Below are 21,859 nucleotides of genomic sequence, written 5' to 3' on the forward strand. Positions count from 1 at the left end.
GAATTCAGAGCAGAAGCAGTGCAAATAAACACTGCCTTAATATCCCAAATTAGGTTCCTATGTCAACAAATCGCTCAGGCAGAGCCATTGTGTGTGCTAACGACATCCATAAATCAGCAGGTAGAGAAGGCCAGAAATGAGTTAGACCAAGCCAAACAGATCATAACTGGATATCTTGACTGGCAAGATTCTGATCAAGGGAGAGAAGCAAATTTGCCCAAGATTTCAGAAACATATAAAGACATACTTTTCACAGAATGGCACACTCAGGTGATGAAAGCAGAAAGGGCAGCTTCAAGGTGTAAATAAACTTCCAGCAATCTGGTTGATCTAGTTAACAACACTCTCTACTTAGCAAATATGATTTCACAATGTACACCAGGAAAGATCACAACAACAAATACATTGGAACAATCATGCTATCCTGATTTAGAGGAGAAAGGGAGATTAATCGCTGGGATTAATAGTTTAACTATGGATGCATATTGGCTTTTTCTGATTAAGCCGCATACACAGCGAGCCGCCCTTAAGTGTTTAACAGATGCAATCGGGTGTATAATTCCCGATATTCAGGATGCCACCTATGTCGCCCAGCTCAGTTCACGCCTCAACAAACCTCCTGAAGTAGAGCCAATGCTTGCGATAAGTCAGCTCAGATTCAAAGGAAAGCAGCCAACTTGATGAATCATGCTCCCGCTTGCCAGATCGCATGGCAAAAAATAGGATCAAAAGTTATTGATGCCAATTAAGTAGGATTTTTGTTTATTAGATATATAGATTAGTTTAGTATTTATAGACCCTTTCGTTGTTTTGGAAAGGGTCGTAAAGTTTTGTAATAGACTTAAAAGACAGAAGTTTGCACTACTGTGCTTCAGTCAATATTCTTTTATGAAACTAGACCAGTTGTTCTTAATTTGACAAGGAAGCTTCTTTATGCAATTATGCACTATTGTCTTTGTTAAGGATGTTTTTGCGTTGAAGGAAGAACTACAAATAGCGATTGATATTTGGGAGTGTTAAAGCGGCTCATATGGTATTTCTATCTATGTCTGAATTCATTCCTGTTATGTGAATTGTTATTTGATTATTCTTGCTATTGTTGATTATATGCATGCGCTGTAACAGCAGATCTTTATTCATTCCACTATTGGATGTTTTATGATGTGCCTTTTCTTTAAATCATGTATATGTCAATGATATAAATGATAAAGTGTGGTAATATCGCCTTAATCGCTTTGCTTAACTATTTAGGCCTAGCAATCATCAACAGAATAACGTCCATGTCTGTCAAATGGAGTCATCTATATGCCCGTTTATAGATACGGATCATCAAGCGCTGCACTTTAAAAGCTCAATAAGTCCCCGGGATAGATCATAGTTATTATATTCTTGTCAATAGTTTTAGTTATTCGCTCATCGCTAGCGTAGTTTATAATCATCCATCCATCCCGTTTATCTATTTCTGGGAAACTGGTCCCATTATCCCTAGTCGGAGCCACTATTCCAAACGGAAAAGGAGTTGTACTAAGGTCCGTACCGGGTGGTTATCCCCGATGTTGTTGCAGTGATTTTCGAGGCATCAACATTTTTGGCGCTAGAAGGAGGGCCAATGACTGTGAATGGCACATAAGCCAAAACCCATAAGCCATTCTAAGAGTAATCCTCCCTCTGAATCCCCTCGATCTTCCCATTTGCATACTGGTTCGCCGGTATCCAAACAAGAAGAAGGGGAATCAACTACCACTGCTCAAACCCATCATACTCCAGAACAATTAAGTCTTGAATCACCTGAAGTCCAGTCTCTTATCCACAAACTTCAGAGCTTCTCGATTTCACCACAGAAATCTGAGGTATCACAAAGCAGTGTGACTTCGCAGTTCAATTTAACTCATCCTCTCACCAGACTTCAGAGTGAAAAACTCGATATTGAACCCACTGAGTTCCCTTTACCCAAAAGGAAAAAGGCGAAGAAAATTACTGAAGGATCTGATAGTGAAGAGCTTTCATCCACATCCTCCATTGCATCTTCTCCTCTGCAAAGTCAACCATCCACTCCCCCATTACATATTGTTGTTCACCAGGGCTTAGAAGCCTCAACGTCCCAACCTGCTCACTCCTCAGCATTATTTCCTTCCCATACATCTGGAATTCCAACAGTAGTATCAACCACTGTTGCTATTATAATGGCAGACCCATGGACCAGGCCAGGTGCAGTCAACATGCCTGCACCATTGCATCCTTTACCAGATGCTCCTGAAAAATGGCTACCTAAATTTAACCCAGATGACGGGACCCAGGCTGAAGAACACATTAATAATTTTATGTTAGCAGTCAACTTGAAAGGAGTAACAGAACAAGATGTTGTTGTTAGACTCTTCCCTTACACCTTGCAAGGATCAGCAGGATCCTGGTATTTTTCTTTACCCTCTGGTTCCATTACCAGTTGGAACACTTGCCAAGAGCAGTTTCTTACCAAATATGGAGATGATAGGTCTTTGGCTACTTTAATAAACGACCTCTCCAATCTGAGAATTGAGCATAGGGAACCAATAAAGGAATTTAATGCTAGATTCAATAAAATCCTGAATAAAATCCCTACTGCTTCCAAACCAAGCGAACAAATCCGGAGCGAATGGTATATAATGGCTCTGCCTGCCAATATAGCCATCTTTGTGGATAGAGCAGGCAAACCTACCTTAGCCGAAAATATGAAAGAAGCGCTTGCTGTGGAAAAACGCATCAATGCCTTGGAAAAGAAAGCTGCCCAGGAAGACAGAAAAGCCAAAAAAGTCTCATTCAAAGAAGATTCCAAGAAGAAAACCCCAAAAGACCCATATGACATGGAGGGTTTGCAAAAGGTCCTGAAAACTTTATCAAATGAAATGGTCGAAATAAAAAAGCAGGTGGATGAAACCTCAACCAAAAGGCCCTTTAGAACTTTTAAGAGAAATGAGTCAAAGCCCCCTAATGTCATATCTAATGCAGACTCAGAACAAGAAGAGGAAGAGGAAGAGGAAACAATCACACCAACTGATGATGAAGAAGAAGTAGTTGAATGTCATGGGATGTGGGATTTTATACTCCCCAACTCTGATACTGATAATGAAGAAGAGGCGTTCCCAGTCACTACTAGGAGCAAAAGTACTTCTGAACCTGTTCAGGTATCCTCAAAGAAGAGGAGCGCAGGTGCCACTACAACCAAAGAGAAAACACCTGCAAAGAAATCACCTGCGCCTGCTCCCCAAAACCAGCCTTCAACTTCTAATACTCTTGCAACATCCAAAACATTAGTCGTATCCGATTCAATGGAGTATAACATTGTCGATGACATGAAGAAAACTAAAGCAAACATTACTATGTTTGAACTTAGTAAATTAAAGCATCAGCAGAAATTACTTCTTAAGGAACTGAATGTTGTTCCCTCTACACCACTTCCCAGTGCGAAAGCTGCTAATGATTCAGGCCAGCCTCCTCCAGGTATGGTTGAAGCTACCGATTCAGTTCTAATTGGAGATAGATCGAATTCTCATACTCCACCCTTCCTGCTGACCTATGAGATTTATAACAGAAACCTGCACAACTGTTTAATTGACTCAGGGGCATCATCTAACATAATGCCAGCTTCAGTTTTCTCTAAACTGAACATTGAACCCCAAAAGTCTACTATTCATATTGTACAGTTGGACAGGACCAAAGTGCAGGTTGTAGGAGAAATTAATTCCGTAACTATCAGGTTGTCTGCTGATCCCAGAGTTGTACAAAGGATTGACATCCTAATAGCCGATATACCTGAATTTTACGGTTTAATTCTGAGTAGGGATTGGTCCGAAAAATTGCATGGGTACATTTCTACTGATTGGTCACATATTTGGCTTCCCTACAAGGGCAAGCCAAATCAAATAAGGATCGATCGAGAGAAACATATGACCCACACAGTTACTGAATTTGAGCAAGAAAACCAACCTGTAGCGTTCAACAACAACATTTTGGGGAATTATTCGTCAGAGTCATTCTTTGGCAACTTTGTTGCCCAACCATCTCCTTTTTCAGTCAATCATTTTACATCTCAGATTGAGAATTTTTCACAAAATGATAGGTCTAGATGTTTCAATGATGCTGAAAAAACTGTAAATACATTTGTTAATACCCCTTTATTTTGGTCTTTATATTTTGATGGCTCTAAGTCCAGCGAGGGCTCAGGAGAAGGTTGCATTTTGGTTAGTCCACAAGGAGAAAAGACAATGTTGTCTTGTAGGTTATAATTTGAATGCACTAACAACACAGCCGAATATGAAGCTTTAATCCAGGGATTATATAAAGCAATCGGCCTTAAAGTGCAATATCTAAAAGTATTCGGCGATTCTGAAATTATTGTTAAACAGGTGAGGAATGAAATTCATTGTCTTTCAAATCACCTCAAGCATTATCAATCGCTAGTACAAGATCTTACCTCACACTTTTCAGCATTTAACATTTCCTCCATTCCTAGGTCGCAAAACTCGGCAGCCGACCTACTAGCCAATGTAGCTTCCAAGCTTCTACCTTCTGAAGACTACAGCCTTGATAGATTTTCCGTAGAATTACTTTTTAGGCCTTCAATTCCTGAGAATGTCACTAATTGGAGAGTATTTAACCATGATGAGGATATTTTACAATTTCTAACTTCTGAAAAGTCCTATGACGATCAAATTATTGAGGAAAATGACCATGATCTACAAATGAAAGAAACACCTCAGGAAAATTCAATTCCTAAACCAGTGGTAAAGCTCGAAGATCTTTATGATATCAAAGACAAGTTTAAACTTGTAATTAATGCAAAGCTCCAAAGTTCTACCCTTAGGTTTGAATTGATAAATCTAGGTATTGATCATGCTCCTCAAAATATTAATTTAGGATTAGGACTTTCCTTGGAAGAGAAGGAGGCATTCATTAAACTGTTAAGAAAAACAAACAGGTATTTGCTTTGAAGTATGATGATTTGAAGACATATGATACATCCATTATCAAGCATACCATTCCTATGCTTCCCGATCAGAAACCGATTCAGCAGAAGTTAAGAAAAATACATCCAAATTTAGAGAGCCAGATAAAGTCGAAACTTAACAAACTCTTGAAAGCCAAGATTATTTTTCCTGTCCGACACTCAAACTGGGTCTATAATATGGTGCCAGTCAGAAATAAAAATGGAGACATTCGAATTTGTATTGATTTCAGAAATTTAAACAAAGCGAGCTTGAAAGACAATTTCCCATTACCTACTATGGAGCAAATACTCCAATCAGTAGCAGGCTCTGAATTGATGTCTTTTCTTGATGGATTCTCAGGATATAACCAAGTTCTGGTTCATCCTGATGACCAACTTAAAACCACATTCAGAACAAAATGGGGAACATATGCGTATTAGAAAATGCCTTTCGGACTTATAAATGTAGGAGCGACATTCCAAAGAGCTATGGATATAGCTTTTAGAGGGTTGATTAATAGAACAGTAGTCGTCTATCTAGATGATATTACTGTATTCTCTAAGAAGAGGTATAATCATTTGCATGATCTAAATCAAATCTTTCAGCGTTGCAAAAGATATGGTATTTCTCTTAAACCAAAAAAGTCTTTCTTTGCTCTTGATCGAGGAAAACTCTTAGGTTTTATTGTATCCAAAGATGGAATTTATATTGATCCTGATCGGATCAAAGAAATCTCTGAAATCCCTTTCCCACACAATAAAAAGTCGATGCAGTCATTTTTAGGCCAGACCAATTTTGTGAAAAGATTTGTTCCAGATTTTTCTCAAATTATTTTACCACTTCAAACAATGATCAAGAAGAATTCAGTCTTTAAGTGGGGATCATCAGAAAAGCAAGCTTTTGATATAATCAAGCAATCAATAATCAATGCCCCAGCCTTAAATACTCCAAATTTTTCTAATCATTTTACATTATATACCATTGCATCTGACGTGTCTTATGCTGCAGTATTCACACAACTAAATGAACACAATTTGGAAGCACCCATCTCGTTCTTCAGCTCAAATCTTCAGGGTGTTGAATTGAATTACTCCGATGTAGAAAAACAAGCCTTTGCTGTATTTAAAGCAGTCAAACATTATAGACCCTTCCTTTTGAAAACCCACACAAAAGTGATAGTTCCTTTCCCTGCAGTTAGGCAACTATTAATCCAAAAAGAGCTGGGTGAAAAAAGGGCAAATTGGGTCACAGCGCTTCAAGAGTATGACTTAGAAATTAGGCCAGCAAAGATTGTTAGGGGCCAAGGTTTTTGCAGGATATTGGCAGGAGCATCCAACATTCCAGAATCAAGCGATACAGATCAAACTCAAGAAATCAATTAGATAAGTGTTACTGATTCTGGATCTCAATATGCAGATTTAATATTTTATTTAAAGAATGGTTATGCACCTCCAAATTTGTCTTACAAAAACAAAAGGGCCATTAGGTTAAAAGCGAAGAATTTTACAATTATCGATGACGTGCTTTTTAGGCAGAATTATGATTCTATCTTGTTAAGATGCCTTGAGAAACCTGAAGCCCAAAAGGTTTTGCAGGATTTACATGATGGACCAGCGGGAGGACATTTTGGAGCTGATACAACAGCTCACAAAATTATTCATGCTGGTTACTATTGGCCTACTCTGTTTAAAGATGCCCACGAGTATGTAAGGAAATGTCTCAATTGTCAAACTGCTAGTGGAAGACAACGCAAATCAGCTTTCCCTCTGCAACCAGTCAACATTGAACAACCGTTTGAGCAATGGGGATTGGACATCATTGGGGAGATTACTCCGCCATCTTCTAAACAGCATAAGTATATCCTTACTGCTACCGATTATTTCACTAAGTGGGTTGAGGCAATCCCTTTAAAGACAGAAAATTCTGAAGCAATCATTGAATTCATAGATCAATTCATTATTACCAGGTTTGGTGTCCCAAATGCTCTTGTTTTTTATAATGCATCTTACTTTTCAGGCAATGTTATGTTTGATTTCGCTATTAAAAGAGGATTTAAGTTAAAATATTCTGCTAATTACTATCCCCAAGGTAATGGTTTAGCGGAGTCTACTAATAAGAATCTGATCAAAATCATTAAGCGAACTATCGAACAAAATCATAAAAACTGGCACAAATCTTTAGTGTTTGCATTATGGGCTGATAGGATAACACAAAAGGCTTCTATTGGAACTTCTCCATTTAATCTTGTATATGGAAAAGAAGCAATACTACCCACAAATCTTGTTATTCCTTCTTTAGCCCTAGTGCAGTTTATTGAGGAAAGTCCTTCCTCTTCTATTCAGTTTAGAAATGACCAAATTCTAAAATTAGAAGAGGAAAGAGAAAAATCCAAGGTTATCCATGCCAAACATCAGCAAGTCATCAAAGCAGCTTTTGATTCAGTCTCATCCGGTTCAAAACAATTCCAAGTCGGTGATTTAGTTCTGAAATGGGACAAAGCCCATGAGGACAAGGGCAAACACTCCAAGTTCCAGAAGTTGTGGCTTGGACCATTTCAGATCTGTGAGAAGATAGGCCATTCAACCTTTATATTGCAAGATTTATCAGGTGTGAGAGATTCTCTCCCTGTTAATGGCCTTATCTTGAAGAAATTCTTTAACTGAGGAGGTAACCCCTTCTCCTTTCATTTCAGTAGGATTTTATAGTTTGTAGGATTTTTAGAAAATAAGGTTGTGAGATATCTTCCATTGACCTTTTGTTGTGTTTGAAAAGTTGTCCCATAGAACTAGTATGAATATTTGCTTTTAAATAAATAGAACTTTTAACCAAAAAGGATAATTTCTATGAAATTAGATATCATTCTATTCTGAAACCACAGTTCAAGTTTTGTCAACTCCTCTCAAAGCATAGAAGTATTGTAAATCATTTTCTGTTTTCAAATTGGTCTCAAAAGGTTATCAATATCAAGATAGAAGTCAATCCAATTTCAGCATCTTCAACTCTTACCCTGTCATCCATTTACTCTTAAGGAGAAGATTGTTCATCCCATTCACTAAAGTTTATGATTATTCAGAGTGTAATTCTAAAATATAAGATATTAAAGATAAGAGGTCTTATCACAAGCCTGCTTACCATATTCATAGGGAAATAGTTTATCTAACATTACCAATACTGCAAACCAAAACAGGGTAATGGCTTGAAATTACAAGACAAGGGGTCTCATCACGAGCCAGCTTGTTCAGTTAGACTACTACCAGTGAATGGCATTGTCAACAGCTGGCCACCAAACCAGGACAGTGGCTTTTTATCTTATCAACAACAGAAAAGGAAATGAAATACAAAATATGAAAACATATTTTGAATTCATTCTGTTAATCACACTCTTAATTGGATGGAACAATGGACAATCACATGGTTAAAAGGTATCCCTGTCGAAACTATAGATGTTTGCTGGCAGCAGAGGCTCTACCTATGACAGATGAGTTTACTATAAAAGCTGATTTGGAAAGGTATTCTATTTTATCATTATAAACCAATAAAGGCCTATTTTAAACTTAGAATGTATTTATTTTCTTTAAAAGAGGAAGTCAACAAAATAGTTTCATTTTACTCAGAATGCATAGAAATCTAGTTATATTAGAATTTTCCCCTTTGATTGAAACTCTATTCTGAAAAAGCTTAAGTATTTCTATGATTTCCAGAGATAACTGGTTCTTCCAGCGAATCGCCAATTGTTGTGCTCTACAACAACCCCCCATTTCATATTATTATTATTTTTATTTATTATCATATGAAATGGGTCCCTTTAGAAGTTAATTGGTATCAATACTTCATTATTTCAAAAAGACCGATAATCAAATGAAATCATTATATAAAACCCTTTTTGTAAAACCCATTAAACGGAATAAAGCAAATCTTTGTCATTGCGATAAAGCGATCGCAAGATCGCATATCGCAATGCCATAAGGAATACAAATAAGCGGCACATTAATCTCCGTCGATGCGATATCGCAATCGGCAATCGGCGATACTTTATGCAGGTTTTAAAGCACCCACATGCCATTAGTTCCGATGCGATATGCTATCGGCGATCGGAGTTCGGCGATATTCTACAAAACATTCTTGATGCGCCCAAAGCTCTCCGCCCCGATGCGATGAGATATCGCAATCGGGGATCGGCAATATCCAATGCACGATAAAAAGGCGCTCAGGTCATACCCCCGACGCGATGTGATATCGCTATCGGCGATCGGAGGTTGTGAATAATGTCAATACAGCAAGGTTTAAGGTTGTCCCGACGCCCGATTGCGATAAAGCACAGATTTCAATAAAAAGCCGTTAAGTGATGGGATATCACGGTTCATTCATATTTAAAGCTTGATCGGTTAAGCAATCATTCACCTGCGCTCAACCGCCAAAATGCCCACTGCACGCTTAAATGAATCATTCGGCCTATTAACGATATAATGGGCATTTAAGAAATGACAGGTTTTCAATGGCCAATTAATGTGATCATAAATCCTAAAATCTTCCCATGGATTGTGTCCGCGCCCATTTTAAAGGCTAATCCCTTATTACGCATCTGTCCATATTTTCTCATCACTTGCAAGTTTTCATTGCTATTTCTCTATATCACGTATATTTGCGCCGCTGTGCAGAATTCATCCATAGAAGGAAGCTTAAATAAGATGGGGAAAAAATCTAAGAAGATCGCAGGCGCTTCCACTACATCAGCTGCGGGACAAGCTCTCGTGGACAAGAATGAGGGCTTAATATCTGATACTACATGCACGGGTCTCACCAGAGTGACTTGGCAAGGCACTTACAACCTAATTGAAGCCGAAGAACCAGAAAAGACAGTAACAGAAGCTACTGCGGATCCTACTCGGAAGTCTGATTGTACTCTCAAAGATTTAGCCGACTCTTTCCTTCAAAAAATAGCGGCCAGGGAGAAAATTCTCCCATACACAGATGTAGTGCGGTGGGCGATTCAAGAAATCCCAATCTTGGATAGAACTTTCAGCACTAGAGATGGAAGAATCTTTGGATCGTTCAGGCCGGATGATCTAAGGCAAATGTATCATTTGCCCGAACCGGAGAAGATATATAATAAAGCATTCCTGGAGAAGTTTGCAAACGAAAATGAAGTTGAATCCGAACCCATCCGGGATTGGAGACAAAATCCAGCCAAACACAAACACGAATCTTCCGGTAAGTACTCGATTGATTCTCTCGCTTCTCCTTATTGCTATGTGGGAATAATGATGTGTAGATTATGGGGATTGCATGACTCTGCTAATTTTACCATAGAGATGGTTCCTCTAATGGAGGCAGCTGTAAACGGTATAATCATGGATTGGGCCACCATCCTTTCTGACAAATTAGCACAAGCTGTGCGTGATTTTAGACATCAGACCATCGTCACTGAAAGGAAAATTCCCCCATTCTATTACAGTGCATATATCTTAGATACACTATGTTTCAATTCTGAATTCCCCGTGCTCGGCTGGAGGTGGATGCCACAAGATCCCACAGCTATCCACATATACCACCAGAAACTATGGAAGTCCTCTTACAAGCACCATCTATACCAAATCTGCAATGGCTTTATGGTGCCTATTCATTATTCTATTTTTGATAAACCCATTCCCAAGATTTCCTATCAAGCTTCGTTTGATATAACAGCAGTAGCAAGTTGGTTTGGAGATGAGAGATTTACCTACGTAAGATTTTTCGGCAGCCAAGCCGACCCACATGTTCTCCCTTTGTATATACCAGATAAGCTGCTAGCAAGAGAAATCGCCTATCAGATTATGGCTGAGAGTGTTACACAAACTCTCAAGAAGGAAAAAAAGAGGGGCTGGCCCTCTTTTCCCTTCAGGTGTGGTGTCTATACTCTGCATGATCTCAAACATGCAAAAAAGGAAGCCACAAAGCTTCAATCTTTAACTCTGGCGACTATCCCAAACAAGCCATATGATCCAAGCAAAGTTGCCTACAATGCACTAGAACAGGACAAATTGACAAAATTTGAGCACAAAGAAGATTTGTTTGACGACCTATTCGTTGCAGCCGAAACAATAGGTCAAGCTAAAGAACTCGCTCGATTGAAATATAATGATGAAGGGCTGACTGAGTTTAATAAGCTTAGAGAACAGAGGTTGCAAACTCTGCCTCTAGATTTACTAGCAACAACCCCGGCGACATCATCAAGTGAGCCTGTTCGGCAACAATCAAAGGAACCTCCGGTGGTAACAAAGGATCATAAAAAGGACTAGGAGGAAAGGCAGAGAAAAGAAAAAGAAGAAAGGCAAAAGAGAGCACACGAGGAGAAATAGAGGAAAGATAAAGAGGAACAACAGAGGAAAGAGCAAGAGGAAAGGCAAAAGAAAGAACAAGAGGAACAGGTGAAAAGAGAGCAGGAAACAGTGCGGAAGGAGTCCCAAGCCGAAAAGGATAAACAGACCACCACCGATATCAATGTGGACACTACCATAGACCCCAAACTACTCCAGGAATGGCAGCGGTTTCATTCCATCATCAGTGGATTGGAATGTTCAAAAGATGGGGATACTTCCAAGACAAATGATACACAGGACATCACTTCACCTCAGGTTCTAAGTGGAACCAGCGGCCCACCCATTTCTAAAGACGTTGAAGTAATACCAAAGGACCCCTCCGACCAAATCATTCTTCAGGTAGAAGATATTCCTCCCCTGGATGTTTTCTACAGCCCAAGACATAGAGTAGTGGTAAAAAGACAAAGGAAAAGGAGGAAGATTGATCAACCTCCCCTTTTTCCAGAACAAACTGTAACGGGCAGCGTGGTTTGGAAGGAGGAATTCGACCCCTCTGATGACCTAACAAAACTGTCACAGTATGCCAGAGCCTATTCGGCAGCAACAATCGACAAGGCATCGGAGGTAAGTCTTCTACTAAAGACTAAGGACCAAGAAATTTTCGCATTACAGGCAGATTTGGCCGAATCAAAGCAGAAGGCAGAACAGGCGGAGGAGCAATTGTTGGCACAACAACAAATGAACAATCAATTAACCCAGCAATTGCAGGAAGAAAGGCGAAAGATCGACCAAAACGCGATCCAGAAACAAAAGGAATTGTCGGAGGCAGTGGCACAATTAAGAGCAGCAAACGAGCAAATGATGAAAACGAAAGATGAGCAAATCGCTCAATTGTCATCGCAGCTCGAAAAGATAAAGGGCGCTCAACAGGTGGGTGAATTCAGAGCAGAAGCAGCGCAAATAAACACTGCCTTAATATCCCAAATTAGGCTCCTGTGTCAACAAATCGCTCAGGCAGAGCCATTGTGTGAGCTAACGACATCCATAAATCAGCAGGTAGAGAAGGCCAGAAATGAGTTAGACCAGGCTGAAGAGATCATAACTGGATATCTTGACTGGCAAGATTCTGATCAAGGGAGAGAAGCAAATTTTCCCAAGATTTCAGAAACATATAAAGACATACTTTTCACAGAATGGCACACTCAGGTGATGAAAGCAGAAAGGGCAGCTTCAAGGTGTAAATCAACTTCCAGCAATCTGGTTGATCTAGTTAACAACACTCTCTACTTAGCAAATATGATTTCCCAATGTACACCAGGAAAGATCACAACAACAAATACATTGGAACAATCATGCTATCCTGATTTAGAGGAGAAATGGAGATTAATCGCTGGGATTAATAGTTTAACTATGGATGCATATTGGCTTTTTCTGATTAAGCCGCATACACAGCGAGCCGCCCTTAAGTGTTTAACAGATGCAATCGGGTGTATAATTCCCGATATTCAGGATGCCACCTATGCCGCCCAGCTCAGTTCACGCCTCAACAAACCTCCTAAAGTAGAGCCAATGCTTGCGATAAGTCAGCTCAGATTCAAAGGAAAGCAGCCGACTTGATGAATCATGCTCCCGCTTGCCAGATCGCATGGCAAAAAATAGGATCAAAAGTTATTGATGCCAATTAAGTAGGATTTCTGTTTATTAGATATTTATATTAGTTTAGTATTTATAGACCCTTTCGTTGTTTTGGAAAGGGTCGTAAAGTTTTGTAACAGACTTAAAAGACTGAAGTTTGCACTACTGTGCTTCAGTCAATATTCTTTTATGAAACCAGACCAGTTGTTCTTAATTTGACAAGGAAGCTTCTTTATGCAATTGTGCACTATTGTCTTTGTTAAGGATGTTTTTGCGTTGAAGGAAGAACTACAAATAGCGATTAATATTTGGGAGTGTTAAAGCGGCTCATATGGTATTTCTATCTATGTCTGAATTCATTCCTGTTATGTGAATTGTTATTTGATTATTCTTGCTATTGTTGATTATATGCATGCGCTGTAATAGCAGATCTTTATTCATTCCACTATTGGATGTTTTATGATGTGCCTTTTCTTTAAATCATGTATATGTCAATGATATAAATGATAAAGTGTGGTAATATCGCCTTAATCGCTTTGCTTAACTATTTAGGCATAGCAATCATGAACAGAATAACGTCCATGTCTGTCAAATGGAGTCATCTATATGCCCGTTTATAGATACGGATCATCAAGCGCTGCACTTTAAAAGCTCAATAAGTCCCCGGGATAGATCATAGTTATTATATTCTTGTCAATAGTTTTAGTTATTCGCTCATCGCTAGCGTAGTTTATAATCATCCATCCATCCCGTTTATCTATTTCTGGGAAACTGGTCCCATTATCCCCAGTCGAAGCCACTATTCCAAACGGAAAAGGAGTTGTACTAAGGTTCGGACCGGGTGGTTATCCCCCATGTTGTTGCAGCGATTTTCGAGGCATCAACAGTATCCAACAAGATCTTCTAGGGATTATCCCATTTAGGGTTTCATCGAATCTTTGTCAAGTGCTTGAGCATATTTACAGAGACCATGCTAGAGTTTCATACATCTAATCTCAAACCTTTTCCATAAACCAGGATTTTATCTCCAACCCTAACCTCATATAATCCATCAAACCAAATCATAAAGATCCCTAGGGTTATCTTCAAACCCTAGAATTATTTTAGGTCTCCACCATCCTCTTCTTGCTTCCATCCAAGGTGTCATCATCAAGGTGATCTCCATGACTTTTCTTTAGCCCAACTCTAATTCCATGTTAATTTTTCATAAGATGACATTTTTCTTTGCTATGATAGTTGCATTTCACCATTAATACATTAATTTCACCCCATATCATCATTACATTATTCAGATCTACGCCATTATACATTAACTACGCCATTATACATCAACATGTGCAATAACATAGAAAGAAACAACATCACCATCTTCATCAATGCAGCAGAACATAAAAGGAACAGTAAAAGAAAGCATGCACAAATATAGAGACACTAGGATTGGTTCAAGACTAGGGAGAAACCCACTATGGGGAAACCCTTGAAAATCTTATTCTTCTTAGATCGCCATCAAATGATGCATCAAAAGAGAGTACAATGATCCATAACTTTATCTATGCAACAAAACAATAATGATATTCATGAAACAGAGCTAATCATGCTAGGAATTAGAATCCTCATACTGATAGTTGTAACGTGATGTCACAAACTGATGTCAACTACTGTATATTGTTGTCACTATGTCGAACATTGTTGAGCATTGTTGTCACTATCAATGAGACCAATAAATATGTTTGCAGTGGATGCTAACAAATCAAATCTATAGATCTACAAATATGTAAAATTGTAGAGAGAAACTTAGATCTACCAAATCACTGAAGTCAACTAAATTCAAGATTTCAAACCCTAGATCTGAATTCGAGTCGCTCTCATCAACACTGTCTATGTGTGACGGAAATGCAAGGGTTTCTCTCTCATACACTATATGCGGGTGAATGTGACTGCACGGTCGCTCTCAGGAAGTATTTATGCATGCGACTGTGGCGCAATACACCTAAATTCCAGAGTCTCTCTCTTAAAGTTGTTGTGTCATAGACTGAGATATCATGGTCACTCTCAGGACAACCCTGTGCGAGCGATTGGGGATCTGAACCTTCCGATCTGCTTTTGAAGCCATATTTGTTGCCATAAGCCTCGATGCCAGTGTCCAAGGGTCTATAGTTTCTCTCATAGGATTATGTACTAGCTTCCAGGGACCAAAATTCCTTGTTCTGTCCCAGCGACCAAGATCTAGAAGACCCTAACCCAGAGTGAACCTTTCGCCTATGATTTCAAACCCTTGAGCGAACTCCTTCCATTGAACCTGTGTGAACCAAGACATAAGAGAAGAGAAGATGTGTCCAAATGATATTGAGTTCTATTCTATTTATAGGCTTTCCTGAATGTTCACTTGGGGTTAAGACTGACCCAAGTAGTTACTCATGTGGTTAGAGCTGACCCATTCCATAATACATGTATGAATAAAATAATTCAAAACTCAACTTCCGCTTAACCAAATTGGGTGATCGTTAGGTCGATTTTGGTCCTCTCAAAAAGAGGAATCTAATGAAATAATTATCCTAGTCATTTGAGTTGTCCAAGGTGGAATTTTACTGTAGTTGAAAAAATTAACATGGTGGGGTCTTTAGTCACAAATTTCTCCTTTGATTTCACCCTTGGCTTTCTGATCATTATGTTTCCAAAACCTATTGAAAGCCAATGTTGGAATGCCATTCATCGTGAAAATATGTCACAAAATATAGGCCATCATTACATGGAAAATATTATTTTGCAATATGAAAATGTAAAATGTTAAAGGTCACATAGGAGCTTAAAGGTCAAGTGGAAAACCTAAAGGTCATGAGGGGAGGTCAAAGGTAACCTGACCCATTTGTATAAATAGGTCCTAATGCCTCTAATGAAGGGACTTTTATCACTTGAAGAAGGCTAGTAATTAGATAGCTATTTTTGTTCTTAGGGAGCTAGAAGCACTCTGCTCTTGGCAAATAATAGGGTGAGTTATGGTGAAGCTAGGGTTTTGTCTTAAAGATGGTGAGAGAAAATTTCATTCCACTACTAAATTTTGATGGGTTTATAGAGAATGTACTTGAGTTTGCAACATGAATAATGAGAATCTTTTCACTCCTTGCATCGATTCCCGTGCATTTTCATGGTATTAATAATGGCTATCTGATATCTTTATTATGGGTGTATGTGTGCTCTCATATTGGTTATAGGTTAATGAACTAATTCGTGACTTATGGCTTATATGTTTTCTTTGGATCGTTTCTCTCTCATTCCATGCAGATACTAGCAACTAACTGTGAACTAATTTACAGTTGACTTCTAGTAATTGCTTGCTTGTATGTCTTAGATGGTCTCAACTAACTAGTTCCTCTTAAGGCATATTGTTCTTATCATTTTGCTATTACATTATTGTATTATGTTCTACAAGCTATCAATCATGGGCTGATTTCATTCCCCTTTTCAGGACATTTCATTTTTGTCCTCACACTAACATCTTTGCATTTCGATAGCCAAGAGTGAAACTATCATGGTGGCAGCTAGACCCACATACCAGATCGGGCTCCTATCCCAAATGGTGTGAGGTCTAATTGGGACTTTACAATGAGGAGACCCCCTAACTATTGGAAGGAAAATTTTTCATGTCAATAAGACCATTGTCACATAAATGGAAAATAATAGACACTCCTCATTATCTACCAGAAAGGCATGGGGGGCATGTTATTAATATAGACTCCTAATGTAAATAGGTGGCCATGTGGATAATATATGGTAGGGGGAAACTGTGAGTGGTTTAGTCGTAGAAGTGACAAATTTCATACTCCCCTCGTATCAACTTTCAAAGAGAAAGGGGGGGCCCACAATTAATATAGTCCATTGATCTATTCAGGCTAGTCGCATGAGGGCTTCAAGATGTGAAGGGTTTAACCATTGGCCACACAGATGCCACATATCACTACTTGATTGTTTAGACTTTCAAAGGGCATATCTATTGATATAAAGGTTGAATTGAGATAATATATATATATATATATATCGTCAGAAAGCTCTTGATGAGCTGGATGCAATGGTGTTATCCAAAGTTAATTCTGCCAACTTTGGGAAAGAAGAAATTTTGTAACCACATTTCTATAATGAGAACATGAGTTTGGGTTAGTTATAAATAACACCTCCCATCATCTTGGAAAAGTCCAAGGGGGTGGAAGGGGGCATTATAAAGTGTTACCAGAGCACACAGATTCAACGCTTGGACTAGATGGGCCTAGGAGGATGAGATTTCAACCTCTATTATAGTGTGGAATACCGCACTCTATGTTATTTAAATGATGATTGATTGTTGTACAATTTTACTGGTGATTATGTGTGGTATGCATGTGTTGATAACAGGATTGTGAAATGAACATAATGGTAGATTTTGATATGCTAGTTGCTTTCTAACTAACATGCTAACTTGAGATATGTTTTAGTTAGTTTCACATCAACATGCATATTTTAAACATGCTAAGGTGATGCATAAAAATGTCTATTTGTATTTTTATTTGACCAACAGAGCACATTTTAACACTCGGATTGGAGGGACCATGAGAAAGAAAGTTAGAATCAAATCCTAAGTTCAACATTGCACCTAAAGAGGCTCGCACATAGATGATTATTTTTTATCATGATAAGTGTTTTTCTAGGTGTGTGTGTGTGTGATGACCTTTAAACCTACAGATGTCATGGTTGCTAGTCTTAGTAAAAGGTTGATTTCAAACTTAGTGATGATATGAATATAAACATGTTGATATGCACTTTTGATTCCTAGAATATGTGGCTGATATGAGTTCTAGATATGTGAACATCAATAGATCAACACATATCAGGTTGCATGTATGGTGTTGGCATGGAAAGGTAAAAAGTCAATTTGTTTATGCCGTTGTGTGTGTGGGACAAAACATAATAATACCCAATTACGATAAGAAATAAAAAGATGGGCAATATTATGGTATAACATGGCATGGACCAAGTCCATCCTGGGAAAGAAAGGGAAAGTTCTTGTGATAAAGAAAATGTGTTTAGGAGCTTGAAAGTTGAGTTGAAGAGTTTAAAGGCAAAGAATTAAAGGCTCATTAGAAATAAAAAATATCAGGAAAGGATGAACATAATGTTTCTAAAACACCTATCATACATACAATATTTGTTGCAACAAGCATTAACCTTTGGAGATATAGAGGAATGTCATGATGGCAAGGCCAGAAAGGAACATTATAAGGCTGGAGAGAAAATAAAGCCAATTTCATGTTGGTACTGTGGAGAGGCACATCTAAAGAAACATTGCCCTAATAGACAATGAAAGAGGAAGAATAGTTCATGTGAATTCCAGGAACATGAACCGGCAATCTGTAATACAAAATGAGATGATATAGAATCCCCTCAAGCTATACTAAAAAGTTCCTGGAGGGATGCTGGAATTTTGATGTTGCTATAAACCTTGGAAAGGACTCTGACTAAATTTTTTGCATATATTGGTGGTGGACACATTGAACAACATAACTCACGAGATTGAGTTATCATGGACTAATGGATGAGGTGTAGAGGGAATGTTTTTCATGTTTAAGTTATTATTGGCTACAAATATCAGTTGTTGTTTTTCTTTGTTGACTTTGAGCATGGCCATGCTACCATGTGTTGTTGTCCTATATTATTGTTGCGTTATTTTCACTTTTTTCATTATTTATTCTTGCCTATTGTGGTTTGGTCTAGATTGGCTTGTTGGTTGTTGGAAAGGAAATAAAAGGAGCTCATGGAGAAGAGCTAAATAAAACCCTCCTAGAAGTCAAGACCCTGATTAAACCTTGTGCATAATATAAATGGAAGTAGATGGAAGAAGAAGATAATGAACCAACTAGATGGACCTGGCTGGGTCCACATGAACAAAACGAACAATGACATGACAACTATGAAAATAGCATAAGAAGGAAGTTTCCTTAACTGAAATTGTGTATGGCTAATATGTGTGTGTGTGTGTATTCTATCTTCTATGAACATGAGGAAGATGAGAAAGTGAAATAAAGGTATGAGGATGCTAATCGATTTGAAAGGCCATTAGTTGAGAACCATCATAGTAGTAAGATAAGTGATTAATCTTTAAAAATATGATCACTATGTGAATGGTATGAAAATATAATTTGTACTTACCATGTTTTGGGTAACACAATGAGGTTATTTAATGGATTCCATGTTGTATGGAACACCATTGGGAAAGTGGGAAAGAATGACCTATTACTGATAATTATCATTATTAATATGTTTTGTTTATGCTCCTAATACTTGTTGGGAGCATGAATGAAAATGACAAAGGTGTGAAATTGAAAACTTATGCATAGCATGGATGAGGACATGCTGGAATGGATGCAAATGAAGGTACCTTTATGAGGTTTTCATTGAAATTTATGAATGGATGAGTTGATGAATTTATGACTAATGTGTGATATTGAGATCATTTCAGGGTCTGCTAAGTATTGCAATAGTAGGAATGTTATCAACCAGTTGAACCCTTTAAAAGTCTTCAAATGAAAATGCTAGTGGTGACAACTAAGAAAATAAGGTAAGCATTAAGCGTAGGCAAAAGCGGTAAAGGAAAGGAATTGGGTAAGAATTCCTTTAGCTGAATTTGAATACTATTGTTTCAAAATAATTCATGATTTGCATGGATGCCAAGAAGTGGTGTGGTGAATGCAGGGAGCCTTTAGTATGATACCTTGCAATAAATTTTGTAATGTTAGCTCAGTGAAATGAAGAACTAAAATTCTAATGAATTTAGAGATATGCATTTCTCATTTTTGACTCATTTATTTTCTGAAATAAATGTTTAATTTCATTATGAAATTCTTGGAATAAATTTGATGCACATGTACAGTGCAATGATAATATCATTTCAATTCATTTGAATTTAGTTGGAGTGATAGAATTGTTATGGGTGTAACAATTCTGAAGTCACTTCAGGCTATTGTGAATTTATGTAATATATATATATATATATATATATATATATATATATATATATATATATATATATATATATATATATATATATATATATATATATATATATATATATATATATATATATATATATATATATATATATAGATATTATTAAAAGGTCAGGTTGCAAGAAAAGTGTTTGAATGGTGTATGAGACCAAGTCACCATGACAGATCAACAATCCCTGCAAGGGATCCAAATTTCATGGCTATAAATCTCATGTCTATGATATCAGGCTACTTGGTGAAGCAAAGTTGGGTAATTGAAATTTTTGGTTAGAAAATTTTTAGGACACCTCATCAGAAACTAAATGTTGTGGAACGGGTGAAATAATGGAGTTAAGAGCTCAAGAAGAAGACTATCATGATGGAATTACAGTTTGTGGAACTTTTTTAATCTCATAGGAGCAAGTTGTAACGAGTATTTGACTATAAGACTCCATGAGTAGTCAGTAGAGCACGCCAAATGGGTACTTGCCCATGAGACTCCATACACATCATTAGAGCATGTCAGTAGGGTGCTTGACCGTAAAAATCTAATGACTACCCCATGCAGGAAAACCTTGGGATAGGTAGACTGCTCAGAATGGGGTTATCAGGGCCTAGATAGGTGAGGAGCTAATGGGGGCCCATGCAAGAAAACCTTTGAATATGTGGATTGCCTGGAATGGCAGTTTACTAGGCCTAGATAGGTGAGTAACTAGTGGGAGAAGAAATATGGCCATGCTCACTGGGATGTGAGGCTGAGGGAGCTTGTTTAGACCTATGGGAAAATACTGCATGGACTATTATATATTCCATTGAGTATTTTCCTTAGTGGTGAAACTACTCAGTGAGTTGGATTTAAAGATAGATCTAGTTTGAAATTGAGTGGATAATTTGACTCATTAGTGCTTAACAAGTGGAGGCATGCTATATATTCCTGTAGTGCTTAAAAAGTTGGGAGGTGCTCTAGATTCTTGTAGTGCTTAGCGATGGATTGTGTGGATCTTGTTCGATAAAGACAAAGTAAATACTATGTGGAAATATGGAGTGTATACACCACTTAATGAATCATTGCAAATTCAAGGAAGAAAAGAGTAACCATATAGATAAGTATCAATTACCATTTTGAAGAATTTCTCTATTAAGTTGTAATTGAAAATTTTTTGTTGATATCATAAAGAATTTGTTGATGAAAGTATGGTTTCCTCTAAAAATTTATGATGAATCTCATAAGACTCATGTTCTTATGATGTAGAAGAGCTACTAAATTATCCAACACAAATATATGAGGCTAATTACAAGGAAAACATCATCAGCTCAATAATATTAATGATCAAAAAATTAACACATTAGAGTGGAAGACTTGATGAACTAGGCCATTTTGGTAACACTAGAACCCTGTCATATGCATTGATCACCATGAGATACACCATGATACATGTGATATGTTATTAAAGCAAGGCAAGGGTATGCCTTGGTTGAGAAAATTATTCCTATGCAAGGAAGCCTTTCCAAGGGAAGTATTGCCCGAGGGACTGAGGACTTAGAGAAGGGGATGCCTAAACTTGGAAGTTGAGTGACTGCATGGAAGAGGAACATATCAGCTAAGGGACTGATGAAGCAGAGAAGGGTATGCTAGAACTTGGAAAGTAAAATGGTTTTTAGGGAATCATGTGTATACTCATTTGGATCATAGATGCATTGGGCATGTCCCAGGAAGTAATGAGTTGGATTGTTCCCTTAAGGATCATTGAGCATAATGGATAACATGGCTAGAAATTAGAGGCAGATCATGCTCTAGAATTGAATACTCAAGTAGGACAAGGTGCAATGGAAGCACTTTGGACCAGAGGAAGCCACTTGATAAATGGAAAATCATATGAGGGTATCTTACATATTTTTGTTTATTGTATGAGTAAATGTAAAAAGAGTTATGTGTATATAAAGCTCA

Source organism: Pinus tabuliformis, chromosome 7, assembly GCF_031772625.1.
Source record: "Pinus tabuliformis cultivar Carrire ecotype Pingquan chromosome 7, CPIR1, whole genome shotgun sequence".
Lineage (NCBI taxonomy): Eukaryota > Viridiplantae > Streptophyta > Pinopsida > Pinales > Pinaceae > Pinus > Pinus tabuliformis.